General features: G+C 36.4%; 1 pseudogene; it reads right to left on the bottom strand.

Moving 5' to 3' along the window:
- The window catches only part of LOC121501675, a 129696-nt pseudogene that overhangs the window by 83544 nt on the left and 29623 nt on the right, over positions 1 to 16529 (bottom strand).

Here is a 16529-nt window from a genome sequence, read left to right as displayed (position 1 = left end):
AGTCTCTATCGAAGTTAACATCCAACCACTTTTTGTTGGCAAGATATTTGCTATTCATACAAGAAATATCTTACTATCCTCATTTACTACCAACCCAAAAAGACAAAACTGCCAAAAGAAAGCAATGTTTCACAGTAAGTCTTACCATAAATCCCCAGGTGTTTTCTATGGGAAGCTTTTCCTAATTTTTTGGTTTCAATGATATATTTGGTTTCTTCTGATACTGTGATTTTCATCATTCTTCTCAAGTCCACTATCAAAGTGCTGGTGGGTGTATCTCTTCATTATGGTTTAATACATGGATGGACCTTGAGTTATGATGCTAAGTAAAATAATCCAACAGGGAACGACAGATACTATATGATCTCATTTAAACCCGGAATCTAAAAATGCTGAACTCATAGAAACAAAGAATAGATTGGTGGTTGCCAGGGGCTGAAGGGTAGAGGAGATGGGTGATGATGGTCAAAGGGTGCAAACTTCCCTTTGACCCTGTTATGAAATGAATAAATCATCGGGATCTAATATGTAACATGGTGACCATAATTAACAATGCTGCATTATATACCTGAAAGTGGCTGAGAGTAGATCTTAAATGTTCTCATCTCACACAAAAATAAGGTAACTGTGAGTTGGGCGCGTTGAGGTGAGGTGAGCCTAGATGAGACTAGGTGAAGCAAGTGAGATGAGGTGAGGCTAGGTGAGGCGAAGCACAATGAGGTAAGGTGAAGTGAGGTGAGGTGAGGTGAGGGTAGCTGAGGTGAGATGAGATAAAGACAGGCGAGGTGATGGGGAGGGGTCACAGGATAATGTTGAGTTGGCTGCTGAAGACATGGGTGGAGGAGGTTTTAAAGAGAGAGTAGAAAAACAGAACAGAACAAAACAAGAAATAGCCAAACTCCTAGAATAAGAGATCACACTTCTGGGTACCAGAGGTGAGGGGAGGGGGGATTGGATGAAAGGGTTATATTTAGGGTGCGAACTTCCAGGTATAAGATAAGTAAATGAGATGTAATGTACAGCGTGGTGACCGTAGTTAACGGTGCACGCTACATTTGAAATTGCTAAGAGAGTAGCAGATCCTAAGAGTTCTCATCACAAGGCAAGAAGTTTTGTTTGTTTAATTTTTTTTGTATCTATATGAGATGAAGGATGTTATCTGCACTTATTGTGGTGACCATTTCACCACATACATGTCAAGTCGTTATGCTGTATGCCTTAAACTTTTCTAGTGCTGAATGTCAATTATATCTCAATAAAACTGGAAGTAAAAGAGGGGTGGAGAAGGCAATAGAATTTATTATTGAAGCCGGGAAAAGCATAAAAACTGGGGAAAAAAAAGGAGCATTATTTAGTTTGACGATTTGCAGGAGACTCGAAATGGAAGTAATTTAGGTAGATGAAGATGTGCAGAGCGTAGATGCTTGCAATCAATCTCTGAGCAAGATGCCAGATGATCTGCGATGACAGAAAGGAGGAGCAGTTGGGCTGCCAGGGAGGGCATGTCTTGGGCAGAGGACGGGTGGGGTTCCTTTGTTTTGTTCTGTTTGTTTTTAATAAAGAAAACTGGGCATGTCTGAAGAAGTCAGCTGAGAAAAGGAGTGCTACGCGGTGCAGTCTAAAAGGGGATAATTAACGGGACAGGACTGCCACGGTGGCAGTAATCACCGGATGAAGGGAACACAAAAGTGTCACCCTGGGCCATAAGCCCTTCCTGTGTGAGTGACATAAAACAACCAAGACCGAGGGATAGAAATGTTGAGTAAGAAAACATTATGGGATCTCATGTAACGCAGCTGTTGTTTTCTTTTCACAAGAAAAGCCTAGTGTCTGGCAATGTGTCAGGGATTCCAGGAAGGGTGGGACCTGGTAAAGAAGGAGGAAGCTTCCAGCTCCTGTAGGACGAGAGCAAGACAGTGGCCACGTTAGGTGGTAGCAATAGACACACTACAATAAAGTTAAATGAAAATAAAATAAAATAATAAAATAAAGTTAAATGATTTTTAAAGTAATGATGTATGCTTTAATCAGACACTGTTATTGTATTGGTGGCCCTTTAAAAAATATATGTATTTTACATATAATGTTTTAATTTTATTTCCAGTATAGTTACCATACAGTGTTATATTAGTTTCAGGTGTACAATATAGTGACTTGACACTTCCATGCATCGCCAGGTACTCATCACGAGTGCCCTCCTTCTCCTTGGTTTCTCTCTCTCTCTCTCTGCTTGTCTTTTTTTTTTTTTTTTAACTAAAATAGTTTTTTTTTTTTTTTTTTTTAGATTTTATTTCTTTATTTGAGAGAGAGAGAGAGAGCAGCACAAGTGGTGGAGGGGGAAGGGGGATGAGAGGCACACTCCCTGCTGAGTAGGGACCCCAATGTGAGGCTCCATCCCAGGACCCTGGGATCGTGACCTGAGCAGAAGGCAGACACTTAACCGACTGAGCCACTCAGGTGCCTCTAAAATAGCTTTAAAATATGTTTTTAAAAACACTTTCTGAAAAGTTAAGACAATGTATTCCACGTACGTTAAATCAAATGATTTTTTAAGTACTTTGTTTATATTGATTTTTCTGAACATTAAAGAACATAAAGAGAATAATTTGTCTTGGTACATAGTTACTTTCGTTTCTTAGCCAAATATGGATAGATGCTATAGATACAAATATGAACACAGCATTCCTGATATTTTCTAAATTCTATAACCTAGTATTTTAATTTCATAAAATTTTCTGCTGTTTTGTACAAAGCTGCGATAGACAGTTAATATACTTAAATTATTGACCTGTTCAATTGAGTCTTTTTGTAAAATATAATATTTTGAATTGAGGGAATATATTTTCTGTAAACTTATAGCAAATTCAGCTTTTTGGATAATGCTTTCAATTGTAATGTTCTCTTTTAATTGCAATTTCTAAGTATTCCAGCCAAAATGTCATTTGGGTATTATCTTTTCTTTTTCTTCTTTTAATTTTTTTGGGGGCCTGCAATTGAATTACATTTTCAATAAATGTTCTTTTATAAGAAAACCTCATTAAAGATTTGTTTTCATCATCCTTTTGAATATTTATTCAAATTGAGATGCTGCCAGACTGGAGTTTTTCTCATTTGAACAATTGCAGTGCAGCCTATCAATTTATCCAATTAAATATTGGAGCTCCATCAGCAAAATATTCCCACAATTCAAGATATTCAAGAGCATAATTCTGTAACTTAGAATTAGAATTAGATGCCGTAAACTGTTGATGTTTTATAGTTTTTCCTTTGCTTCTATTAAAATAAGTCTTAGCTTCTTATTGCTAATAGGTTGTGCTTTTAAAATCACCGTATTCAAAAAGCTTTAAAAGCTAAATTTTCTGCCACTCTACTCATTGAATACTTCAAGAGTTGATGAACTTTTAAACAGATGTGTTGTGATATAATTCACGTATCACACAATCCATCCATTTAAACCATGCCACTGAATGTTCTTCAGTGTATTCAGAGTTGTGCAGCTATCACCACGATCAATTTTATTTTATGGTTTTATTTTATAAGGATTTTATTTATTTATTCATGAGAGACACACAGAGAGGCAGAGACACAGGCAGAGGGAGAAGCAGGCTCCCTGCGGGGAGCCCGATATGGGACTCGATCCCAGGACCCCAGGGTCACGACCTTAGCTGAGGGCAGATGTTCAACCAATGAACCACCTATGTGCCCCATCACAATCAATTTTCAAACATGTGGCCTGTTCCCAATAGAAACCCCATATCCATTAGCAGCCAGGGCTCATCGCCTATTGCTCTTCCAGCTCTAGGCCACCACTAATCTACTTCCTGTGTCTGTAGACTGTCTAATCTAATAGGTCACAATATCCCACAACATGCGGTCTTTTGTGACTATCTTCTTTCATGCAGGATAATATTTTCAATGTTCATCCATATTGTAGCATGTATTAATATTTTATTAATTTATTGTCACATAATGTTCCATCCATTGTTGGATACACCAAATTCTGTTTAGCCTTTTGTCAGTTGATGGGCATTTATACTGATTCTATTTTGGGGGCTTTTATGAGCAACAATACTATGAACATTTGTGTACAGCTTTTTGTATGGTCATAGAGCTAGGAGTGGAATTGCTAAGTCATCTGGTAAGTGCAGAGTTTAAAAAACAATTTATGGTAAGTATGTAACTTTTGAGTAGCTTTCAGACTTTTCTAAAGGAACTTTACTCATTGCCATCAGCAGTGTATGAGGATTCTAATCTCCCCACATCTTCGCTAACCATTAGTATCATCCCACCTTCTGATTATGACCATCCTGTGGGCATAAAGTGATATCTCATTGTGCTTTTGATTTGCATTTCCCTGGTAGCTGTGATTTTTTTATGTGTTCCCTTTGCATCTTCTGTATGCCTTCTTTCAAAAATGTCTGTTCAAGTGTTTTGCCTATTTTAAACTTGTTTTTTTTTTGTCATTTTATTATCGAATTAGAATTTATGTATTTCAGATACAAGACTGATCTTGTACATGTACGAGACTGATAGGAATTGCAAACATTTTCTCCCATTCTATGGCTTATCTTTTCACCAACTTAACAGTTTTGAATTCTGAGGGATCTGGTATCTTGTTTCTCACTGCACTGGCATCATATCGAAGAAGACTTGCCTACTTCAAAGTCACAGCTATTTATTCCTATGTTTTCTTCTAAGAATTTTATGGTTTTAGATCTTATTTAGAGCTATGATCCATTTTAAGTTGAGTTTTGTGTGTGGCGTAAGGAAGGTTCCCAACTTCACTCTTCCGCATGTGGATAAGTACAGTCTTATATCAGGTTGTGAATGAAGAGATTCTGAGAAAAATATTCATCTGTAGAGGGTCATTGTAGAATTTTACTGTAAACATCACCTTAACAGAATAAAGGATGTAGGATAGGGCTGAGAGAATAGCTGGGCTGTGATATAATCATTATGAAGACTTCAGCCAATTCCATGAGGAGCCCTGAAGCTGAAAGGGCCTCCAGAGTGTCCCCTATTGAGGTGTCTGGACTTTGGGGCCCTTGTATCAACTATTCATTAAATTTAGGCTGCCCCAGTGAGGGGCACAACCTTGGAAGAGGCAGCTACTTTGGCCGAGAGCAGTTTCTCTGGAGGCTCAGCTGTGAGCTGCCAGCTGTTGGCTATCAGCAACCAAGATTACTGCCAACTGTAAAAATAAGTGCTTCGGCCCGAAAGGGCGTGTGAGCCCACGACGACTGTGGACTATGGCATTTTGATTTATTTCATTTCTATAATCATTTATCTCATTTGGAACTGGATCTACTAGAATTGTGATGGGTCGGTTTTCCTGGGGAAATGGTCAGTGAACCGCAGCTCCTGCCATAGCCATTTTTAAAGGTGCAACTAGTTGTCGTCACATCTCTTCTCCCTTCATTCTTAGCTTACCTGGAGAGGTGACCTAGATTCTCAATTTCAGAGACTTTTAGCTACTGATCATCATGTCCTTCCTAAGCTGTGGCTGATGCACTAGTCAATTTATCATTTATTTGGGTGGGTAAGGGCCAAGAAATACCCAGAATTAATATCTGAGTGCCAAACATATTCTTTCTTCCTATACCGTGCAAAGTTCAACTTTTTTCCAATAATGAGGGTCAATTATCCCTGCCAGGATGGTGACACCTTTTCCCATATGCTGGTCTCTGGCCAGAGGGAGCTTGAAATGGCTGGGTAACAAATGCAGGTTAATATTTAGTGGTATTTTGCTATGTTTCCTACTGGAAGAGTACCTGTCTCCCCACCCCCACAGTCTGGACCCAAGACCTCCCTCTATACCCACAGATCCTAGAGTAATGGGGACAGAAATCACAAATATGTTATTGGGAGGTAAATGAGATGTTCCTACTTTCACTCTTTGTTTCCTGGATCCACACCTTCTGCCTCCTGGAGCCATAGCATGCATACTGGTATTTGACGCCAAGCATGTGCTCTCTCCTGGAGAATGATGCCCATCCGTGCAAGATACCCTTTCTTAATTGAAATTCTATGGCCATTCCCTCACTCTACACAGCTGAAATCTTCCTGAGCGGTGCTATATGTCTAATGTGAATATTTTCCTGTGTGAATATTGTGTGAGCTTCTACTAAGCCCTCTATCTGTATTATGGCAAGGCTGCTCAGCCTCTATGGTCCATAGTTGTATAAATCTAATGTGCAATTCCCTCAGACCCCCTGGTAGCTTCATACATCCTGCCAGCCTCGACAGGCCACATCAAATCTTGCTCACTTTTCAAATATTCCTTGGAGGCAACAGCGTCTAATGATTTTTCTGTCACCACCACCAAAAATCATAGGAGTTAGCTGTTTACTAGCTGTTAGTGTTAAACCTCACTTTATCAGAGAGTAACTTGGTTGCTAGTTGTTAGTCATGTAGCATCGGCAGAGACTGTAAAGACAGGCTGGACATCACTGATTCCTTCATGACTTAGGTAACCATTAAGAGTAAAACTCTGTTCAATACACTTGACTCACACGTGCCACTAGACACCATGATGACAGAAGCTGGAAGTACAAAATAGAAGTCCAAAATCCAATCTATAAGTAGTAATAGCTCCTCAAATAACAATTAAAAAAAAAAGATCTGAAATATATCCTAAACTACTTGGGAAGCTGGGGAAACAGGCATTCACCAGGCTTGTCTCAAGAGATGAATAAGTTTGCAAAACAACAGGAAAAGTCCAAATGTGCCATTAATCTGTATGGAAATAAATAAGACTGGTATGCCATCCTGTAACCAGGTGGAGCTCCAACATATAGTATGGAAAATGCAGAAAAGGAAAGATGCAGGCTGACAACGGCAACATGAGAACAGTGGAAGACTCCAGAGTCAAGAAAAGCAAAATTGTCAATCACCACGTTGCTGACTTGGCCCATTTTGAGGGTTCTCACAGAGCAGGAGTTTAAATCAATAGCTAACACCTGTGGACTGGGACAACTGGGATATCCACAGAGGCATGCAAGAGTTGTCCTCTGACATAGTTGCAGGGGCCTCAGTGTGGAACGAGACACAAGGATGAACTGATTTTTTCCTGAGAAATTAGTGTGACTCGTATGTTGACCTTCTCATCTGATTTCTCTCCTATGATCTTGCCAAATATCACAGGCCCCTATCCATAATCTGCCCAAAAGCACACACGTGACGAAGTTACTGATCTCCTTTTTTGCTGACGGCGTATTTTGCTTCCTTGCTGATTTCTCAAAGGTACCATACTCCCTGCGCTCCAGATGCCCACCCATTGGGGGTGGTCTGAGAGGGGAGACTCACACAGTGACTGGCCAAACAGCGGTGTTGGAGGTGCAAGGCATCACTGCACTTGGCTCCGTTGGCACCTGGGGGCCCTCTCTGCAGTGGATCTGTGTTCCAGATGAGCATGGGGCGCTTTCCCCTGCCATGCACAGGACAGCAGATGTCCCCATTACTTTCCACTGTAATAAGCCCTGCACTGGAATTCTGAAGTTTCTGAATGTCACAATTATTTATCCAAGCTGCACTCAAGCTGAGCCATCACGGACCAAATGGTTAAACCTCTTTTATCGCAACAGGCAATCTGGTCAGCCTGGCAGGTCTCAATACTCTTCCACAGTGAGCCGAGATCAACTGGAAAAGCAGAAAATTTCCATGTGTATTTGGTATCCCATTGTCCTTCATCATTGGGGGGTGGGGGGAGAAATACTTTCACCAAGTTTTCAAGTTATCAGTTAAATTAGGCTCTTATTTCAGTAATGATTTATCCTGCAGCTTAAGAAGAGTAAAACACAGACAATTCAATGTATTTTTTGTTGTGAACCGTGTATTCTGGAGTCTTCTGTTTCCAACCTTTGAAAGTATTGCTGAGTCTATATATCTGGGCAAAGAGTTGAGGCTAGTCCACTTGGTAACCATGACTTAACTCTCCTCTTATTACTATATGCATTTGCTTTTATTATTGATAGATTGATTTTGGTTCCCCTTCTGTTTGCTGGCCAGAATCACATATCATTACTGGTTTCCATTCTTGGTCTGTTCTCATTGAGTGTTTGCCTTTGGCTGAGGGTATGGTCTGGGAGTCGCGGGATCGAGTCCCACATCAGGCTTCCCTCAGATGAGCCTGCTTCTCCCTCTGCCTCTCTCTCTCTCTCTGTCTCTCATGAATAAATAAATAAATAAATAAATAAATAAATAAATAAATAAAATCTTGAAAAAAAAGGAGAGAGAAGGAGGGAGGAAAGGAAAGGGAAAGGGAGAAGAAAGAGGAAGAGAAAAATTTATGTAAGCAAATAGAAATAAAATCCTCAGTATTTATGAGGTAATGGAAGTTGAAATATCAAAAATATTTATCTCGTTATGTTTATACTATTCTTAACATTGTAGAAATACTAGGAAACATAAAGAGTTATATTCTGGGTTAGAAGAAGCAGTTAAGAAAAAGAAAGAACTAGACTTTAGCAAGGAGTTGATTCTGTTCCTCACATATATACTATATCCATTTGTTAAATATATTTTTAAAATATTTTATTTATTTATTCATGAGAGACAAACACACACAGAGAGGCAGAGACACAAGCAGAGGGAGAATCAGGATCCACAAAGGGAGCCCGATGGGGGACTCAGTTCCGGGACCCCGGGATCATCCCCTGGGCCAAAGGCAGGCACTCAACCGCTGAGCCACGCGGGCATCCCTCATCTCTTAAATATTGCAAGTGTAAAGTGTAGAGCCCACAAAACACACTCGATGCATACAATTCACGAGGGAACACATTCTTATTTTTATTTCTGTGGCAGATGGTCACTGTTCATATTTCACACACAAGTGATGTCATGAGAAATTTATGGATTTTCCTTTGCAGATTTTCCACAGATACACCCCATTAGTAACCACTGCCAATTACAAGGCTTCCTCGTGGCTCTTACTAACGTGCTTTACACTAATGGTTCTCAAGCATTGTCACTACAGCGATCAGTATATTTATGAAGAGAAGGGCTGGTGCCAAGATAGGGTGAACCATCTCTTCTTGTGTCAAATAATACGATGGAAATAAAACATTGTCACCATAATCTCAAAAGAGAGCAAAGAGTATATGGCTGATGTTTAGAAAGAGCTTGACCTCAGAATAAAAATATTAATAGAATTGACCAAAATCACAATGAATATTTTAAAGATAGAATATATATGAGTTTAATCTATAAAAAGTAATAAGTATAAGGTGGGGTATATAAAACAACCTTCAAGACATATCTCAAACTTAGGGAATGTATTTAACAAATGTTAACTTTCTTTGACATGTATTTCTTATCTTTTCTAAAGAAACGTTATGAAATGTTGCAAAGCATTACAGTACTGTTGCTTATAGAGACTCCTTTGAACCCTCAAAAACTTATCCCCCCACTACTTTCCATGATATTTGTAATCATTTTACTGAATGTGGACAAAAATCCTTCCCTTTCAAAACACACACACACACACACACACAATATTAGTGATCTTTTGAATAGTACAAATCTTGTCGAGATGATGGATGTTATTTAAACTTATCGTTGTAATCATTTCACAATATTTGTTTGCCAATCCATTGTGCTGTACACCTTAAACTTATAGACCAATGTACGTCGATTATATCTCAATAGAACTGGGGGGAATCTTCACCTAAATGTGTGATAATATTGTACATAATCTCTTGAAAAATATTTTCTTACTCAATATATCATGTTCTTCACATTTTCATTGTTGATACGTGAAAATCTAGTTCGTCTATTTAGTTTTCTATATGGTTTTGCATTTTATATCTTTTGACAATGTACACATTCATCCCCATTTTAATTGATATTTGGGTAATTTATAGTGTATGTGTTTATGCTGCAATGAAGAAAGAATCCTATGTGTGTGTCCTTGTAACAAATAAGAACGTTTCCATACAGTGGACACTTAGAGGGCAAATCCCTGGATTGTAGACTGTGCGTTTTTCAACTCGCTCAACAATGCCAAGTTTTCTCCAAAGTAGATGTGTCAATTTATATTCCCAAATATACTACATAAAATTTCTGATTCACTATCAACTCCATGGACACTTATTATTGTCAGCCTTTGTTATTTTTTTTTGTTCACATGAAGTTTTGAAAGTGATAGTTTTTGTTTTAATTTATACTTATTGATTTCCCTTATATTTGCTGAAAATTTGATTTTTCTGATCTCTGAATTGTTGGTCCATATTTACCTCACATTTTTCTTCACTGTTGCTTCATAGGAAGTGTTTGTTTATGTGTATATATAAAAACAAGTCACAGATGTTTGAAAATAATAGTATATGATATATAGGACATGTATATATAGTCTCAGTTCTCATCTTTCTTTACCAAATTAATTATTTTCAAATTCCTTAGACCTATTTTTTCATACATTAGGCTTATGTATCTTTAATGAACTAGACAAAATGTATTATTGTTTTCAAATGAATGATTTCTATATAATTTTTAATTTTATATCTTTATACAATTATTGTCATTCTTTCCATATATTACATACTGAATCTAAATGTTTTACAATTTTCTTAGAGTTTGATTAATCTCTGAGTAATTTTGCACCTTTACACAAAATATATACAGGATTGTATATTGTATCTATGTAGGGTCAAATTTATTTTTTTCACATAAACTTAGTCCCATTAATCTATTATCATTTATTAATTAGTTTCTATTCGTTCATTATTCTATTGATGCATTTTTTGTGATTTTCTAATGACAAGTGTTTGCATTATAACATTATAGTAAAATTTGACACCGGGAAAATTTATAATTCTTATAAATTTTAAAAATTACATTTAAAAATTACCCCTCAGAGTTCAATATCAATCTTAAAATGAGCTAGTTAAGTTCCACAAAAGCAAATTTTTAGGTTTTTGCTCTCATTGTATTGAATTTATATTTTCCTTGTTAGAATCACCATTTTCATCAAGTTTCTTATTCCCGTGTATAAATAAGATATTTCATTTCATGTATTTTAGACCTTCTGTCATGCATTTTTTGAGATTTATAACTTCATACTTTCTTATATTTTATAAGAATTCTTTCTAGGTAACGTTCAGACTTTATTGCTTCATTAATGGAATGAAAAAGAAATACTATGGGGCAGCCCGGGTGGCCTAGTGGCTTAGTACCTCCTTCAGCCCAGGGTGTTATGGTGGGGACCCGAAATTGAGCCCCATGTCGAGTTCCCTGCATGGAGCCTGCTTCTCCTTCTGCCTGTGTTTCTGCCTCACTCTCTCTCTGTGTCTCTCATGAATTAATAAATAAAATCTTAAAAAAATAAAAAGAAATAGTTCAATCATTACAAATGCACAGACCCAAAACTTTTTTTATGGAATTAGTAGTTAGCAATTCTTTTAATTATTTGAAATTGTTATTTGTAGATCTCACTGCATTTTCCTGAAGGAATAGTCTTAAAAGCTACAAATAATGACAAGTTGTTTTTTCCTTTCCAGGGCTCCATACTAGAAACCTATTTTGGCTTCATGTTAATATCAGCCTCATAAGAGTCTTTCTGCAGATTTCTCTCTCCTGGGAGATTTCTCTCTCCCGTGTAAGAGTGAATTAATATCTACTTCCGGAAAGTGTAAGAAAGAAACCCACTTGGACTATCTGTACCTGGTGCTTTTTATGTTATAGTTTTCTGACTTGTGGCTGGATAATGAACAAGTTTTAGGCCTATTTTCTTTTTGATGATGTCTTTTAGTCAATTTGGGAAATGTATATATTTAGAAGTTTTTTCTTCATTTATTTGTTTAACATTTAATTTTCAAAATGAAAATAAATCTACCGATTTGTGTTCATGTTTCTTCATTTATTCTTCTATTTTCCTGTTTTGTTTTGTTTTTTTTTCCCCTTGATCAGGTATAGTTAGACTGTTACCTACTTCATTAATCTTTCTCAAACCAGCTGTTGGTTTGTTAATGTAATCAACAGTTCTCTAATTTTTCTATTACTGTATATTCTACTTTGATGCTTTCCTGTTTCTTATACTGCTTTCAGATTCTCATTTCTTTGGTTTTGTCATTTGTATACTGATGGTATACAAATTCTCAGTCTTTCTTGTTCTATGGTAGATGCACTGGACTAAAATTCCTTCTTAGTAAAGGCTTAGCTTTTTTCTCTGGATTCCTAAATGCTTTGTATGCGGTGCTGTCCAGTCTGAATAGTAAATTCAATTTCTTATTTTCTTCTTTGCCTCTGTGGTTCAGTCGGTTAAGCATCTAACGTGATAATTGGCTCAGGTCATGACTTCAGGATCCTGGGATCGAGGCCTGCATGATGTGCTCCATCCTCTGCCTCCCCTGCTCTCTAAAATAAATAAATAAATAAATAAATAAATAAATAAATAAATAAATAAATCTTTAACAAAAAGTTCTTCTTGGGGCCCCTGGGTGGGTCAGCAGTTGAGCATCAATCTTTGGCTCAGGGAGTAATCACAGGCTCCAGGATAGAGTCCTGCATCGGGCTTCCTGCAAGGAGCCTACTTTCCCTCTGCCTGTGCCTTGCCTCCCTCTCTGTTTTTCATGAATAAATAAAATAAAAATAAAATATTTTCTTTAATTAAAAAAAAATAAAAATAATTCTAAAATTTTCGTCTTTACTCAGCCATATGGGAGGTTTAATTTTTAATATATTATTTTAGTTTTCAAATGCATTACATGATCATAGTTTCTTTTTTTTTTTTCTTTTACTGTTTTCTAATACTGTTGAATTGTGTGTTGGAAATATCCATGCTATCTATGATTTGGGCTTTTTTGAGACTTCCCCAGTGTTTAAGATGTGGCACATTTCCTAAATGTTCTCATTTATTTGCTTACCGTTGCTTCTTATAACCTCTTGTTTCTGTCTTTGATCAAATTCCCTTCTATTGAAGAACATATTTCACAGTCTTTCAGCAAGTGTCTATTGGAGGAAAATATCTCTGAGTAGTTATTTGCCTGAAAATTACCTTTAATTTAACTGAAGACATGAAAGAGAAATTAATGAGCAGAGAATAGAGAATCTTCAGTGATCAGGTTTTTTTTTTTTTTTTTCCTCCATGCTTTGGTGATATTCCTTTGACATCTGTGTGGTTTCTTGCTCTTGCAAAGTCTGCTTAATTTTTTTTAAAGACTTTCGAGAGTCTTTTCCCCTTTTCTTTCTCTTTACTTGAAAAATAATTTTGTCTTTGTTTTTGATGTTCTTTCTGAGCATACATTCTATTTATCCTTCCTTGGGTTTTAATATATTTCTTCAGTCTGAACATCATGCATTTTATCAAGTTTGGAAAAATGTACTGTTTTTATCCTGTTGAATATTGCCCCCTCCACCCCCTCCCCACTTTAACTCTATTCTGTCCTTGGATCTCTTACTGAAGATAGGTTGGAACTTCACTTTGTCATCCCTATTTCTCTGAACTTCTTTCATATTTTATATATCTTATCTCTTTGTGCAACATTTTCTGTAATTTTTTAATATTTATTGTTCAGTTTGTTGATTATCTTGGAAGCACTGACACAACCATGATTTCATCCTATTGATTCAATGTATTTACTTATTTTCATTTCTGTTTTTCCTTATTGACCTCCTGGGCAAATGGGGATAAACAATTCTCTGTCCATGCCACACTCTTACTAAAATATATGTAGTTTGCTCTTACTTATTTGGTTTAATTTTTGTTTAATATAGCAAGCTCCTGTGAACCAAAAATCCAAATAAAAGCTATACCCATGGAGCGTCTGGGTGGGTCAGTCAGGTAAACATCTGACTCTTGATTTTGGCTCAGATCATATCTCAGGGTTGTAGGGTTGAACCCTAAGTAGGGTTCTGGGCTCAGTGGGGAGTCTGTTTGAAGATTCTCTCTCCTTCTATTCTGTCGCCCACTTGAGCACATGCACTCTCTCTCTCTCACACACACGTAAATAAAACATCTTAAAAAAAAAAAAAAAAGACTACACCCATGAAGACATTCTCTTAATTGTATCAGGCAAAGTAGCAACATAATATCTTTCTCTCTAGTCCTCCAAAGGCATCCTTCCCCTGCAGTCTCTTGTCCTCATTCTTATAAATTACTTTGTTCTCATTTTCCTTAAGGTTCTTTCAATGAATTAAAGTCATTTCCTTAATTTTGATATGGTAATATGTACCAGTCTCCATTTTTGTTGCAAATGATTTTTGTATCATATATATGAATTGCTTTTAGTTTTTATGATCAAACCTCCTTCCCCTGGGAGTTTAGGAGATGTTATGATATCATATTTCTTTCTCTCTTTTTTGGGGTCAAATACTTTATCCTTTTTGAAAAATCAGATAGACATATACACAGGTATGTGTATACCTCATCTGAATATTCCTTTTTTTTTTTTTGTGACAACCATTTATTTCTCCATGTCCTCCTTTCAGCTGTCAAATCATCATTTTGAGTTGTGAAAACTCAATTGTCTTTCTCTACCTTCAGATGTCTTGAGGAAGAAGATGAAGATATCCCTTGAGGTGGGAAAACAAAACCAAACCAAACAAAACATATATCAAGCTTCCTCATTTAAATTTAGGCTAAAGTCTGCCCATACTAGGTGATTTTACTGCTAGCACTGGGATTAAAGACCTGTAGATTTCATCAAGATCTATATAGTTTTGCAATGTGGATTGATTCCTAGATAGACATGTACTAGATGGCTTTTTTTTTTTCTAAATCTTGAGTTTCTAAATCTCAGCTTTATTATTTATTATTTATTTTGATTTTATTTATTTATTTATTTATTTATTTATTTATTTATTTATTATTTTTTAAGGGTTTATTTATTTATTCATGAGAGACACAGAAAGAGGCAGAGGGAGAGCAGGCTCCATGCAGGGAGCCTGATGTGGGACTCAATCCTAGGACTCCAGTATCACACCCTGAGCCAAATGCAGGCGATTAACCACTGAACCACCCAGGCATCCCCCAGCTTTATATACTTAATATTAAGTACTCAGATCATGAAGAAAGAGAAGTATGAGATGCCCTCACTTAGATATCTCAACAGTTTTTATGAAATGAGATCTATAACATGATAGTCACACATGTACTTTTAGCTATTTTTTTATGGTCTCACAAGCACTAAGAAACTTGTAGTCACTTTTGCAAAAAAACTCTGCAAGGGAAGTCAATGTTCTTCAATGAAAATAACTGAGTGGCCTTTGAATAATCTTTCTTATCACAGTATTTTCCCAATTCTTTTTATTGTCAAAGATGTTAGATGGATTTCATAGCCTTATTTTAGAAAACATAATTTTACTGATACTAAAAATTCTCTTGGGAATGGTTAGTGTATAAATCACCAAGATCCAAGACTTTGAAAACAAACAAACAAACAAATAGACATTTCTATTCTTATCTAGAAGGAATGCTTTCAACGGAGTTGAATTTAAGTACACAAACACACACATACAATCTTAAATTCATCCATTTTATTTTTAGTCTGTGGTAGATATGTAACAAGGTTGTGTTTGGATTAGAATCCCAAAATTTGCATTAAAAAACAACATGTTTTGCACCTGCATACTTCCCTAGAGTAATTTAATGTTGTAATTTTTGACAAGATAATTCCATCTTTGCTGTGGTTGACTGTGCAGTAGGCTGCTGGAAGAAAATAAGTGTGAACCTACAGTGGGGTAGGAAAAATACATTTATACAAGATGAATTTGGCACAAAAGCCAGAAAATCCCAAATTGGAAAAGAATGACAACACAAAACGTGAAATCCAAATAACAATTTTGCCTTTCCCAACTCATAAAGGACTATACTATGTGTACGGTGTGTTTGCATGAATTGTTTTCCACATTTTGCAAAAAAAAAATGACTTTTCCATTAGAGGAATATTCTGTAGCAGCATTTTAGAACAAAAAAAAAAAATACTGCAATATCTTTTGAGAGCACTTAGGAGTAGGGATTAAAACATAGCACTTCTTGCTTCAAGCAAACTCAAGAGATAAAAGGTTAACTTCAGCTTTTGTAGTGCAAGGAGCAGAATTTATAGGCAAGTGCACTGACTCTCACTTCTGCTCATATTCCTTTTCACCATTTAAAAAATCATTTTATTTTTTTCTGATGTATTTATACATACATTTCAATGGAGTCCCTAGTCCATCCAGGAGACCATCAGTCAGAAACCTTTCTCAAAACTGAACAAGCTTGTGTTTCCCAACAGAAGATGGACTTGGGCAACATAAATGAGCATCAGAATAGTGTCTCTGGCTGTGGAATAACTTTTATTTTCTACTTTCAGAGAGTAAAGTATGTTTTGCCCTATCTTCCTACTCTTTATGACTTTGCTTTAAAATTCCCATCTCCATGGCAATGATAATAACATAAGTGAGAAATCTGTAAATATTTCTTAAATTTTCTTTAAGTACCCTAAATTATTTTGTAGTAGACTAGAACTTACACTTCTGGAAAGATGGTGAGTTGAGTAAATATTAGCAGGCTGAGGAACATACGATGCTCAAAGGCTCAAATATCACCACAT

The sequence above is a fragment of the Vulpes lagopus genome, chromosome 11, assembly GCF_018345385.1.
Source record: "Vulpes lagopus strain Blue_001 chromosome 11, ASM1834538v1, whole genome shotgun sequence".
Lineage (NCBI taxonomy): Eukaryota > Metazoa > Chordata > Mammalia > Carnivora > Canidae > Vulpes > Vulpes lagopus.
Note: the sequence above shows the minus strand (reverse complement) of the source record. Positions and strands in the feature narration are given on the sequence as shown.